Consider the following 11,374-nt stretch of genomic DNA (forward strand, 5'->3'; position numbering starts at 1 on the left):
ATTTTCTCTTGCTGACAGATGTGCAATAACAGTACAGTTTCTAATCCATGTGAATAACGGACATTGAGATCTTTCCTGAAACCCTTTAAAAGTAAAACTGTGATCATAAAGTTTTCTCCTATTAACTTCTCTTCCCTGGGAGTGATGTGGGATTCTGTTAGGCTGTGAACAGCATGGTGTGAACTGTTGGAAAGCTGCTGAGCAGCACAGGTCTGTAGCTTGCCAAACCCGGGTTGGATCAGCTCAAACTTCCCCTTCTCTCAGGGAATGTGAGGCTGATCTTGGCCTCACAGTGAGAGCTGCTGCAAGCAGAGAATGCTTGCTGTGCAGTTTTGCAGAACTGATCCTGTGAATAATTTTCTACTTCACTTATTTCATAGGAGAGCTTGCAGTGTTTGAGCTTGGGCTAAATATACAGGGCTGTTTTGGACATGCCTGAATTTTCACTGACTGTTTGTCTGCATGCAGTCCTGGGTGCTGATTTAAACTTCATGTGGCAAATGTAGTGGAGGGTGTAAATCTTCATCTTGCTTCTCATCTAAACCATAAAAACTAGATAATCTGGTGCATCCTACAGCTCATGCTAAAATGAGTCATATGTATGTATGTGTGTATGTACTTATGCAGGGCCCTCTGGTGGTCTAGTGGTTAGGATGCGGCGCTTTCACCGCCGCGGCCCGGGTTCGATTCCCGGTCAGAGAAAAAGTCCCCCGGGTAGATGGAGCTCGTCAGCCCTGTAAGGCCATCCATCTAAGAGAAGGTCACCCTATACAAACCTACGTCCTGAGGACCTCACTGCCACCGTCCAAGCTTGCTCGGCCCCGGCAGATGAACCTCAGGATTAAAGGGTGGGCTCAGCTCAGCACACACTGTGTCTCACCTAAAAAATCCACTGCGCAGGCTCGAAGGGTAAAGACCCTTCCCAAATCTTCGTTCGCGAAGACTGGCCATACACACTTATGCAGGGGTCATTACTGAAATTCCTGCTGTAATAGGTTCAACAAAATCCCTTCCAAGGGAAGTAAGCCAAACAGCTTTGCTCTCTCATCATTCCTACAGAGGTAGCCACTGGGTCCCAGCAGGGATGTCAGCATCAACCAATCTGTGTTTTGAGTGAGGCACCAGGAAGCACAGTTTTCTGGGCCTGTACTTCAGCAAAACATATGGCAGTGTCTGCTGCTCATGAAAGGCAATGGCACAGTCAAGCACTTCATCAGGACTTTCCCACTGCACAGACTGAGAGGAATCTGGTTTTCCCCACACCACCTTCATGACACAGTCATCATACTTTGTATAAGAAGAAAGGAATTAAATCAGATTGCTCAAACTATCGTGGTATTACTCTGCTCTCCATTGCTGGCAAAATCCTGGCAAGAATACTCTTGAACAGACTAATACCCACTATAGCAGAAGGAATTCTACCTGAAAGTCAGTGTGGTTTCAGAGCCAACAGGAGTACCATAGACATGGTATTTGTCCTCAGACAACTGAAAGAGAAGTGTAGGGAACAGAACAAAGGTCTCTATGTAACCTTTGTTGACCTCACCAAGGCTTTTGATACTGTGAGCAGAAAAGGTCTGTGGCAGATTTTGGAACATTTAGGTTGTCCCCCCAAGTTCCTTAAAATGATCATCTCACTCCATGAGGATCAGCACGGCCAAGTCAGATATGGCAACGCACTTTCTGAGCCCTTTTTAATTAAGAATGGTGTGAAACAAGGTTGTGTTCTCGCTCCTACCCTATTCACCGTCTTCTTTAGCATGATGCTCCAAAGGGCCACAGCAGACCTCGAGGATCAGGATGGTATCTACATTCGATACCGTACTGATGGAAGTCTATTCAATCTAAGGCGACTGAAGGCCCACACCAAGACCTTAAACCATCTTGTCCAGGAGCTGCTTTATGCTGATGACGCCGCCCTTGTTGCCCACACAGAAGCAGCGTTTAACATCCTGCTTTGCAGATGCTGCTGAGCTCTTTGGGCTGGAAGTCAGCCTAAAGAAGACAGAGGTCCTCCATCAACCTGCACCTCAGGAAGTCCCCCATCATCCCCACATCACCATTGGCCAATCAGAACTCAAATCAGTCCAACAGTTTAATTACCTTGGTAGCCTCATCTCCTCGGATGGTGAGATTGATGGAGAGACAGACAACAGGTTAGCTAAGGCATATAATGCTTTTGGAAAACTCCACAAAAGAGTATGGCGTAATAAACACTTGAAGAAAAGCACCAAGATCAGTGTTTACAGAGCCATAGTGCTGTCTACTCTCTTATATGGGTCTGAATCATGGGTCATCTACCGCCACCACCTGCATCTCCTAGAACGCTTCCATCAGCGCTGCCTCTGTACAATCCTAAACATCCACTGGTCAGATTGTGTGACCAATCCATCTGTTCTAGAACAAGCAGCAGTCACAAGTACAGAGGCCATGTTGATGAGAACACAGCTGCACTGGGCAGGGCACGTCTCCAGGATGAAGGACCAACCACCCCCTCCCTAAGATCTTGCTTTATGGTGAACTTGCCATTGGCTGCCACATGAGAGGAGCCCCAAAGAGGAGATACAAGGACTCCCTGAAACAACATCTCAGCCATGGCTACATTGATCACCATAACTGGTCTACTCTGGCCTCCAATCGGGAGGCCTGGAGACATGCCATCTATAACGCTGCTGCCTCCTTTGAGAACACACGCAGGATCACTCTCGAGGAGAAAAGACAACGCAGAAAGAACCGTGTCTTGCAGAATACACCATCTAAGGAGTCTTTCTGCTGTGCCTTTTGCAATCGGATATGTCTGTCACGTATTGGCCTCATAAGCCACCAGCGTGCCTGTAACAAATGTGGATAGAGCCTTCCCAAATCTTCGTTCGCAAAGCCAGCCATGGTGATGGATTCCAGTGCAAAGCTGATTTGCATTTCCTACAGCAGCCCAAGCAGAGACTTGGTTGCAGCTCACCCATGCAGGATCTGCACTCCCAAGAGTCAGCGTGGAAGTTTTCAGGCTAACAATGCCCACCAGCCAGCCTCAGGATGAGATTAGTGAATATCTTACATAAGGAAACAACTAAACACTGCCTTCTGTTGTAAGCTGTATTTTAACTTCAGTGTTTTAACACATATCATGTTTGATGGAGGTAGTACAGGGTGAGCACTGTTGTTCCTGGTATCTGTTAGGATTAGGAATGGGCTAGTACTGGGAGGAAAGGGCATTTATCACTGCTCTGCCTTTATTGTTTGAAATGGCATTGAAATCCATTTTATCCTGCCACCCTGAACACTGGACACCACTGCCTCACTGCTGTTGTGCTGTCCACACTGAGATTGCTCACAGCTGTCAAAATAGAGTAGTTGCAAGTGGGCCTCTAGGTTTGTGGAATAACTTTAAAAGTATATTAGTTACCTTATTCTGTGATTCTGTCATACTGATAGCTCTGCTTAACAGGATAAATAGCTTTGTTTTATGAGAGTCTCTTCATTGTGTCCTTTTGCTAAAAAGCATGTTCAAACTGGCATTAATGACTTCTAGTGACAAAGCATTCTGGCATCTTTGAGAGCCTCAGCAATTTTGGCATCAGGTAACTGCAGGACGGCAGGAACTTTACCTTTAAGCACCTACCACAGTGCTATCTGGTTTAGCAACTTTTCTGTCATTTGGGACCCAGGAGTAGAGTAGATTTCCCTTCAGTGTAGAACGACTTTGTTATGCAAAAAAGTGTTCATTTCTTCCTTTAATTTCAAATAATGTTTGTGTTTTTCCAGTCTATAACCAAAGTATCAGCCCAATGTCAAGTGTAGGTGGGATTATAAGCAAGAATTGCCAAAGCATATAAAGCACAGATATTCACACAGTCAGATGGTGCATGGGGGTTCTTTTCATTAAAGTACTGTATTAGTAGCTTCTATTACGTTGCTCTCCTGTGGTGAAGCATTCTGGATCAGAAGAGACCTGCTATTTCACATGTGCTCCAGCTGTTCACTTCACCCACCACAGTCAAACCTAGTATTTTCTTATTTTTAATGAGTTATGTCTGTGGAAAGTCAAAAAAAAAAATTCCCAAGCAGAGGGAGACGGTTAGATTGTTTCCAGCATGAAGCTGGGTGAGATCACACAAGGGCCAAAGAAAGTTCTTCCCAGCTGTGTGAAATGCAGAGCTATGAGGCTGACTCATTTCCTTGACCACTCTTCTTAACAGAACAACACCAGGGGGTTTGCCTTTGTCCCTGGTGCTTTTGTTTCTGAGAGCACTAATGATTTCTGCCCCGTTTTCTGGTCTGCTTCTGTTCTTGCTCTTCTGTGTTCTGGGCTCTCTATTATTCTGCTTTGATTTTGGTTTTACTGTCCTTCAGGGATGTTTCCCATCTCCTTATGTCTCACTTAAACTACATGTGGTTCAGAGCTCTGAGTGATGGCCCCAGAATGTCATCGTGTCATGGCTTTGATGCATGTCAGAGTCCAAAAAACTGAAATCCCAACACAAATCTGTGTGCAACCTGGTACAACTCCTACATTTGTCATGCAGTGAAGAAAAGCTGTGCCAGTGAAGTCAAAGCAACGGTGGAAATAGTGTCCCTTCATATGGACTGGTCTGAGCCCTCATCACGACAGCAGATGTACCGTGTGTCCCCTGCCTGCTGGGTTTGAGACAGTGGCTGCAGAGCAGGACTCCTGGTTGTTTTGAAAGCCTGCTCCACCCTCAGACTGCTGGCCTGAACACCAAGCTGTGCCTTGTGTTTCACATGCCTTGTGACTTTGAGTAGTTGCACAGCAATTTGCAGAAAGCTTGCTGACAATAACACAAATACTGGATGGCCTCTGCACAGGAATATCCCAACTCTGGGCAACACAGCACGTAAGCTTCTGTTTCTCTCTTTCTTTGAACCATCTTCCTGCTTCAAATAATCTTCAGGAAAAAAAGGATTCAAAACCTGCATATCCAAGTCATATACCCAGTGGTCATGAAGAACTTGAAACAAACAAGATTTGCCTCGTAGCAAGGGAAGGGCAGAGGGAAGGGAGTGGGTGCTGTTGCCTATTGTACTCCTGCAATGGAGTAGGGCCTGGGAAAGTGGCCCTGAGCTGGTATAGGTTAAGCAGAGTGGCATTTAAAGGTTCCTACCCTCTAGCTATACCTAATCAGCTTTTACAATATCAGTTGCTTCTGTACTGCTTCAATCCCTGCTGTGAGGGAGTAATCCAGCCCCTGCAGGATCTTTTGGAAAGAAGGATGGGTTGAAGCTCTGGAGGTTTGATAGTGGACCACCAGTACTTAAAATCTGAGAACTCTGTGTAGTCTGGAGGCCTTTACAGCTGTGCTGAATTACCACTGGTCTACAATACTGCCAGAATGCATTACTTATCTCTGAAAGCCATTTGTTTTCGTGTACTGCACAAAGTAAAACAGGCTGAGGGTTACAAACAGCTCGGTCTGTGCTGGGGCTGTAATTCTGCTGCACTGATAAATGCCATTGTCACTTACAAGTGCCATTGTCATTGATGTAACATAACACAGCAGCTCAGGGAGCTTCTCCAGCATGGTGGCACAGCACAGGTGCTTGTTTTGCCAATTTTAGGAGCTCTCTAAACACATCCTCTCTTACTGTGAAGATGGCCAATTCCTGAAACAGGTTACCCAGTGAGGTTGTAGAGTGCCCATCCTCAGATATTCAAAACCTGACTGGCCACAGTCCTAAGGAACCTGCTCTATTTGACCCTGCTTTGAGCAGGGCATTGGACCAGATGATCTCTAGAAGTGCCTTCCAACCTCAGCCCTCTGTGATACCTGAAAAGGCGTTCAGTGCGCAGGGGCACAGTAGTTGGAGCACTGTCTTTGACATAACAACAGAACTCAATGCTCTGCTCTTATTCCAAGAGGTCTATCAACAATCTAACTTTGAAATCTGCATTTCCTGGCTTATGAGATCACCCGTGGAGGTAGAGTCTCATTTCCTGAAATGAAAAGAGCCCAACAGATAAGCAAAGGGCACGAGCTCGCTCAATCTGTTAGTTATATAAGCATATAAATATAACAGTCACTCTTCTTAGCATCAGGTACTTACTCTGTAATTGGTATCACTTAATGTAAAGCGTTGTTCTCCATTTCCCTTCTCGGTTTTAATGGCTGATGTAATTGCAGTTTTGCAAACTGTGGTAGCATACCAATGCAGTCACTTCTGTGCAAAGTTAAGTGCTTGGTGCTGTTCGTATGTTAGTGTAACACTTGGATATCACAGAATGGAACCAAATTGTGAATGCAGATGACTGGTTTAGTATCATGAAGGGAACAAATGCTAAGACAGTCCTAGAGAAAGAAATTCACGGTGCTTAAAAATACATATATATTATTATTAATAATAATAATAATATTTTTCTACACGAACCACAGTTTTTATCAGATACAGAAATTGCTGCCATGTTAACCCAACTACCTGAATTTTCATATGGGATAGGTAGAAAATTCTATTGTAAAGAAGCTCTGCAGAGAGATGCAGAAAAACTTCAAACTATTTAATAAATTTGGTAAATTCACAACTGCTGTAAGGTGCACATGTCAGGTGCTTGAGCCAGCACTTGAGCTATGGTTGTAGAGCTTGTGGGCAGTATCTGGTTTCATTGAATAAGTTCACCTGTGTCATAACCGACTCGGATATGTGCTCCCCCGAGCTTTGGGGCTGCTGCTGTCTCTGCTTTATTCGGGATGGAAAATGTGCTGCTTTGCACAAATACCAATCTGATTAATACTGACCCTGCTAGAGGATTAAAATTGCTCCCTCTTCTAAGGTGCTGGCTGTAGTCCCTGGCAGGCTGCAGTGCTCTGCTGTTTCACACAGGTGCCCACCATGTCACACGCAGTCAGCCTTGGGGGGTCACCTGCTTGGTGATTGTCAGTATAAAAGAGATGAGCATGAACTTGCTCTGAAGCTGAGTTCAGGCCTGCACTGAGGACACTGCTTAATCAGAGGAATGTGATAGAAAAGGGGATGTAGAATGGAAAGGAAGGTTTTCATTCAAGCTTCCCTTAGGAATTGATCCTAAGGGATCAAAACTCCAATGTTACTTACTTTGTTTTATCATGTCCTATGAGAACCCCTGCCTTCCACCTGGTCTCCTACTGCACATAGAAGAGCAGAGTTAAAGGTGTAGTGGAGGCACCAGATGTGACAGTGGGGGAGAGAACTGATGCCTGTGGATTTGCCACTTGGAGTTACAGATACCCCCTTAAGCTGTGAGGCAAAAGCATGCTGGATAGTGAGAATGTAACCTTAGCTGGGGAGTGAGGATTATCTCTGGAACGCCTGCACGTCTTAGTAATGCTTTCAGAAGAGCTGGTCAGAAGAACAGGAGTTTTCCAGTCAGAAATACTTGTTAAAATCTCATCTCTGCCTACTTTGCACTGGAGAGTGGTGTTTCCAGTTTTGGAGTGTGAGGAGAGCAAAGAAATTGCTGTATTCATTGTAAATGCTCAGCAGAAGAGCAAAAGCTTCTGCTTGGAAATGCAGGTGAGGTCCTCATGAGAATTGTCCTTTGAAAGCTTTCCACAGAAAAGAATAGCGATTAGCTCTGGTTTGAATATTAACTCAGTCAATTTTGGTAAAAGAAAAGTATGCTTTCATCGGCAGTGAGATTCCAACTAAGATGCTCTCACAACTGCTTATACCAGTGGTATTGTAAGACCTCACAGTCAGTTCAGTGCAGGGACAGGACACTTCCCTTCCCTGGAATTGCTTCACCATGTCTCATTAACTCAGCCTCCCTGGGATTTGATCAAAACCATGATCTCCCCTCCCTACCCACAGTGCCTTCCTGTCTTTAACAGAAACAATCCACCAGAGCTCTGAGCTTCTCATTTTCCCCATGTGCCACTAAAATACGGTGCAGTGTGCTCCAACATCTGTGGATGATTCTATGCATGAAGGAATATATTGATGTCTCTGCAAAACACTGAATTGGGGTCACTTCTGCAGCATTTCATAATACTTCTGATGAAGGGAGAAGCAGACTGGTTTGTTTACAGCACAGGCATTTCCTTTACTTAAAATGGATCTTTGGGAGCCTTCATTAGCTGTAAAACCAGAGTGCAGGCTGACATGTGGATTCCTTAGTGTTCTGCTCACACTGGTGCAGATTTTGGCAAATCCAGCATTTTGGAGGGTTCCCCCACAAGTGACTAATATATTCTTGGGAGCTTTATGTTTTTACAAAACTGTTGGCCCGTCCAACAAGCACTTGCAAACGCACAATACACACCATTCAAGTCAATGAAGTTATTTCCATCCCTACAATTTAGCACACTGACAGAGCTGGAATAATGGAAATATTTCTGGATTTCTTTTTTGTGGTGAGGACAAAGAAAGAACCAAAAAATGTTCTGCTGAATTGACATATGCCCATCCCTAAAGTAGTTGTGCTATGCATGGGTTGAATTCATGTGAGGTTTTCTGTTGCAATTACATAAGGAAAGCACATCCTAGCCTGGCTGAGCATAGGTGTGTAGCTTTAATATCAATTAGTTCCACTGGTAGGTTATCTGAACAGCTGCCAGGGATATTGATCAGGACAAAAGCTGTTTTGGAATAGTGACATCTGAAACAATTGCTTTTTAAAACAGTCAGAAATACAGCTATTGATTGACTGAAGGGGATTCTTCTGGCCTGTAAGTGTACAATTTTGCTTTCTTAACTCAGCAGGATGCTGCGGTGTGAACTTTGAGAATAATCTTTAAAGAAAGTTTTAAGGGGGAAAAAAAATGCAGCAGATTGAACATCTTTCTAAGAAAATTATGGAGGCATATAGGAAGCCAGGGGTTTTTTCCTGAATATTTCTTAGCCATCCAAATCTGAGATTGAAAACATTACCTAAATGTAATGAGGAAGATGTAAAAAGGGCCATTGTTCAGAATCTCTCTGGAAAGTCCATATGCACATCACTCTTCTGGGAATAGGAATTTTCCTGGGACTGGGAGACAGCCAAGTCACATTTGAAAACTGAGGAACACAGAAATTGAAAATGGTTTGTGGTGCTGAGCAGCTGATTGAGAAATCATTACTAGGATTTTTTTCTAGATCTAGTCGAACAGTCCCATGCTAGGGGGAGGGATTTTTCCTGGAAGTGTTTTTTTCAGGCCTCTGATTATACGCCTGCATGTGCAGATTCAGTATGATTCCACGTGCCATCCCATGACAGTATAGTGAACCTGCACGTCAGGAGAAATTTCAGATAGTAAAATGGTGACTTTAGTATTTTTCGGGGAAGTTAAAGAACAATTGTCTCTCTTTCCCCCTTCTTTGTCAGCCAGCCATTGCATAAGCAAATAAATTTAAAGTACTGAAGCCTATAAAGACTTACGTTCCAGACATTCAGTTCATGGACTCAGAGTCTGTCTGTTATCATGCGTGGTCTGATGTGCACGGCACAGTTGTATCTCCATCTGCTGAGCCAGGCAGCAGTTCGAAAGATGACAACATAAATGAAATGTAGATGATACTTACGGTGCTGTGAATTGAAGGTAGGCAGTTTCTAAATTGATCCTTCCTGTCTATCTATCTCAAATGAGCTTGAAACAGGGAAATTGAAATCTAACATTTCCTTTTAAAAATCTATGTCTAAAGAGAATTGTGTTTCTTTCCTTTTCCCTCCCCCCAGCCTTGGAATAATGCTCAGTCTGTTGGCCCTGTCTGCCTGCATCTGGTGGAGGTTGTGTACCATGGGCCCTCCTGGGGCTCAGGCTTCTGGTTTTGCTGCGTGAATTGTAAGGTGGTGGAGCTCAGTCTGTTTTGGATAAGGAAGGGTTAAAATCTCTTCCAGCCCTCATGTCCTGTATTCTGTGTGTAAAGAAACACTATGCTGTTCTTGAATTGCCAGCCTTGCCCTCTGTATTCTAGGCTGTTTCTCATTTGAACACTGTTAATTGTTGTTTATGATCATATCGAAGGTCTGTGAAAATGTCAGCCCAGACTGATATCCCTTTGTCCTCAGTGCACACACAGAGCAGAACAGCTCACAGCTTTTCATGAACTTTTCTGTTCCTTTCACGTCACCATCTCTTTTGGGAATGGGAGAAGTGAGATGTGACAATGTAAAGTGGCTCTTCCCGACATCATGCAAACTGCCTGTGACAGAACTGGGAAAACTGACCCAGAACATCCTAGTCCCAGGCTATGGCTTCCAGCCCATCCTTCTGCGTTAGAGCGCAGGCTGGGAAGAGCCAGGTCCCAGAGCCCTGCTGAGTTTCAGCGGCTCTCACTCATCTCCTGCGCCAGGCTGAGCACGCCGTGCCAGTCTCTTCCCAGCGCTGCAGGAACACTCCTGTCTGGGGCTGTTCCGGGGGATCTGAGCGTGGTGGCTGCCCCGGGCTCAGACATGGCGAGTACAAAGCCAGTTCACCTGCTGGCCTGGCAGAGCAGGCAGGAGAACCGAAACACCCCTTCACTTCTGGCAACAGAAAAATCCCGTGACTTTATCATAAACAGCTCTTCAGCTGAAGCAGGTAGGGATTCGAGCGTGGAAATTTGGCATGGAAATTGCCTTTCATTACGCTCATGTCTCTCAGCATTCCCATGAAAAACTACTGTTGATCAGCGGCAGGCTTGAGAAGCGTCGCCTTGCGGAGGTTGCAGCGCTGCCTGCACAGCGCGGCGCCGGGAGTTTTGCTGCCCGTGGACGCGGTCGTTCGCGTTATCCAGGCTGCGATGGGCAGGGCAGGAGCGCTCGGCGCTGCCCTGGGGCTGAGGCACCGCGGGGCTCCGGCGCCGGGGCCGGGGCCGCGCTCGCCTCACGCCGCCATCGCCGGGGCCAGGGCGCCATCTACGGGCGGCGGCGGCGCTAGGCCGGGCGTGAGGGGAGCCGGGCACAGGGTTTGCAGAGACGCGTAATCAATAGGGTGGGAAGAGACCTTGGAGATCGAGTCCAACGTGTGACCGAACACCACCTTGTCACTACACCATGGCACTGAGTGCCGCGTCCAGCCTTTCCTGAAACACTCCAGGGCCGGTGACTCCACCGCCTCGCTGGGCAGCCCAGTCCAATGTCTAATCACCCTTTACGTAAAGAATTTCTTCCTAAGGTCCACCCTAAACTGCGCCTGGCACAGCTTGAGACTATGTCCTCTTTTCCTGTTGCCTGGGAGCACAGTCCGACCCCCACCTCACTAAAACCTCTTTTCAGGGAAATCCTGCTGGCCCGGAGACCCCGGGGGCGGCTGTGCCCTGCCAGGCTGGGAGCACCCGGAGGCCGATGGGGTGGCAGGAGGTGTTGGGGCACAATGTGACTGCTGCTCAGGGTAAGCTCATCTCAGTCCCCCGTACACCTGACCCCAGAAAGCTCTGTGGGCTTACTGGGGATCATGGGGGTCATTCTTTTTGACTTTACCCATCA

General features: G+C 46.1%; 1 non-coding gene across 1 annotated transcript; it reads left to right on the top strand.

Moving 5' to 3' along the window:
- Window positions 1-630: 630 nt before the first annotated feature.
- Window positions 631-702, top strand: TRNAE-UUC. Its single transcript has one exon. It is a non-coding gene; the product is annotated as a tRNA-Glu (tRNA).
- The last annotated feature ends 10,672 nt before the right edge of the window (window positions 703-11,374 follow it).

Source organism: Chiroxiphia lanceolata, chromosome 10 (genome assembly GCF_009829145.1).
Source record: "Chiroxiphia lanceolata isolate bChiLan1 chromosome 10, bChiLan1.pri, whole genome shotgun sequence".
NCBI lineage: Eukaryota > Metazoa > Chordata > Aves > Passeriformes > Pipridae > Chiroxiphia > Chiroxiphia lanceolata.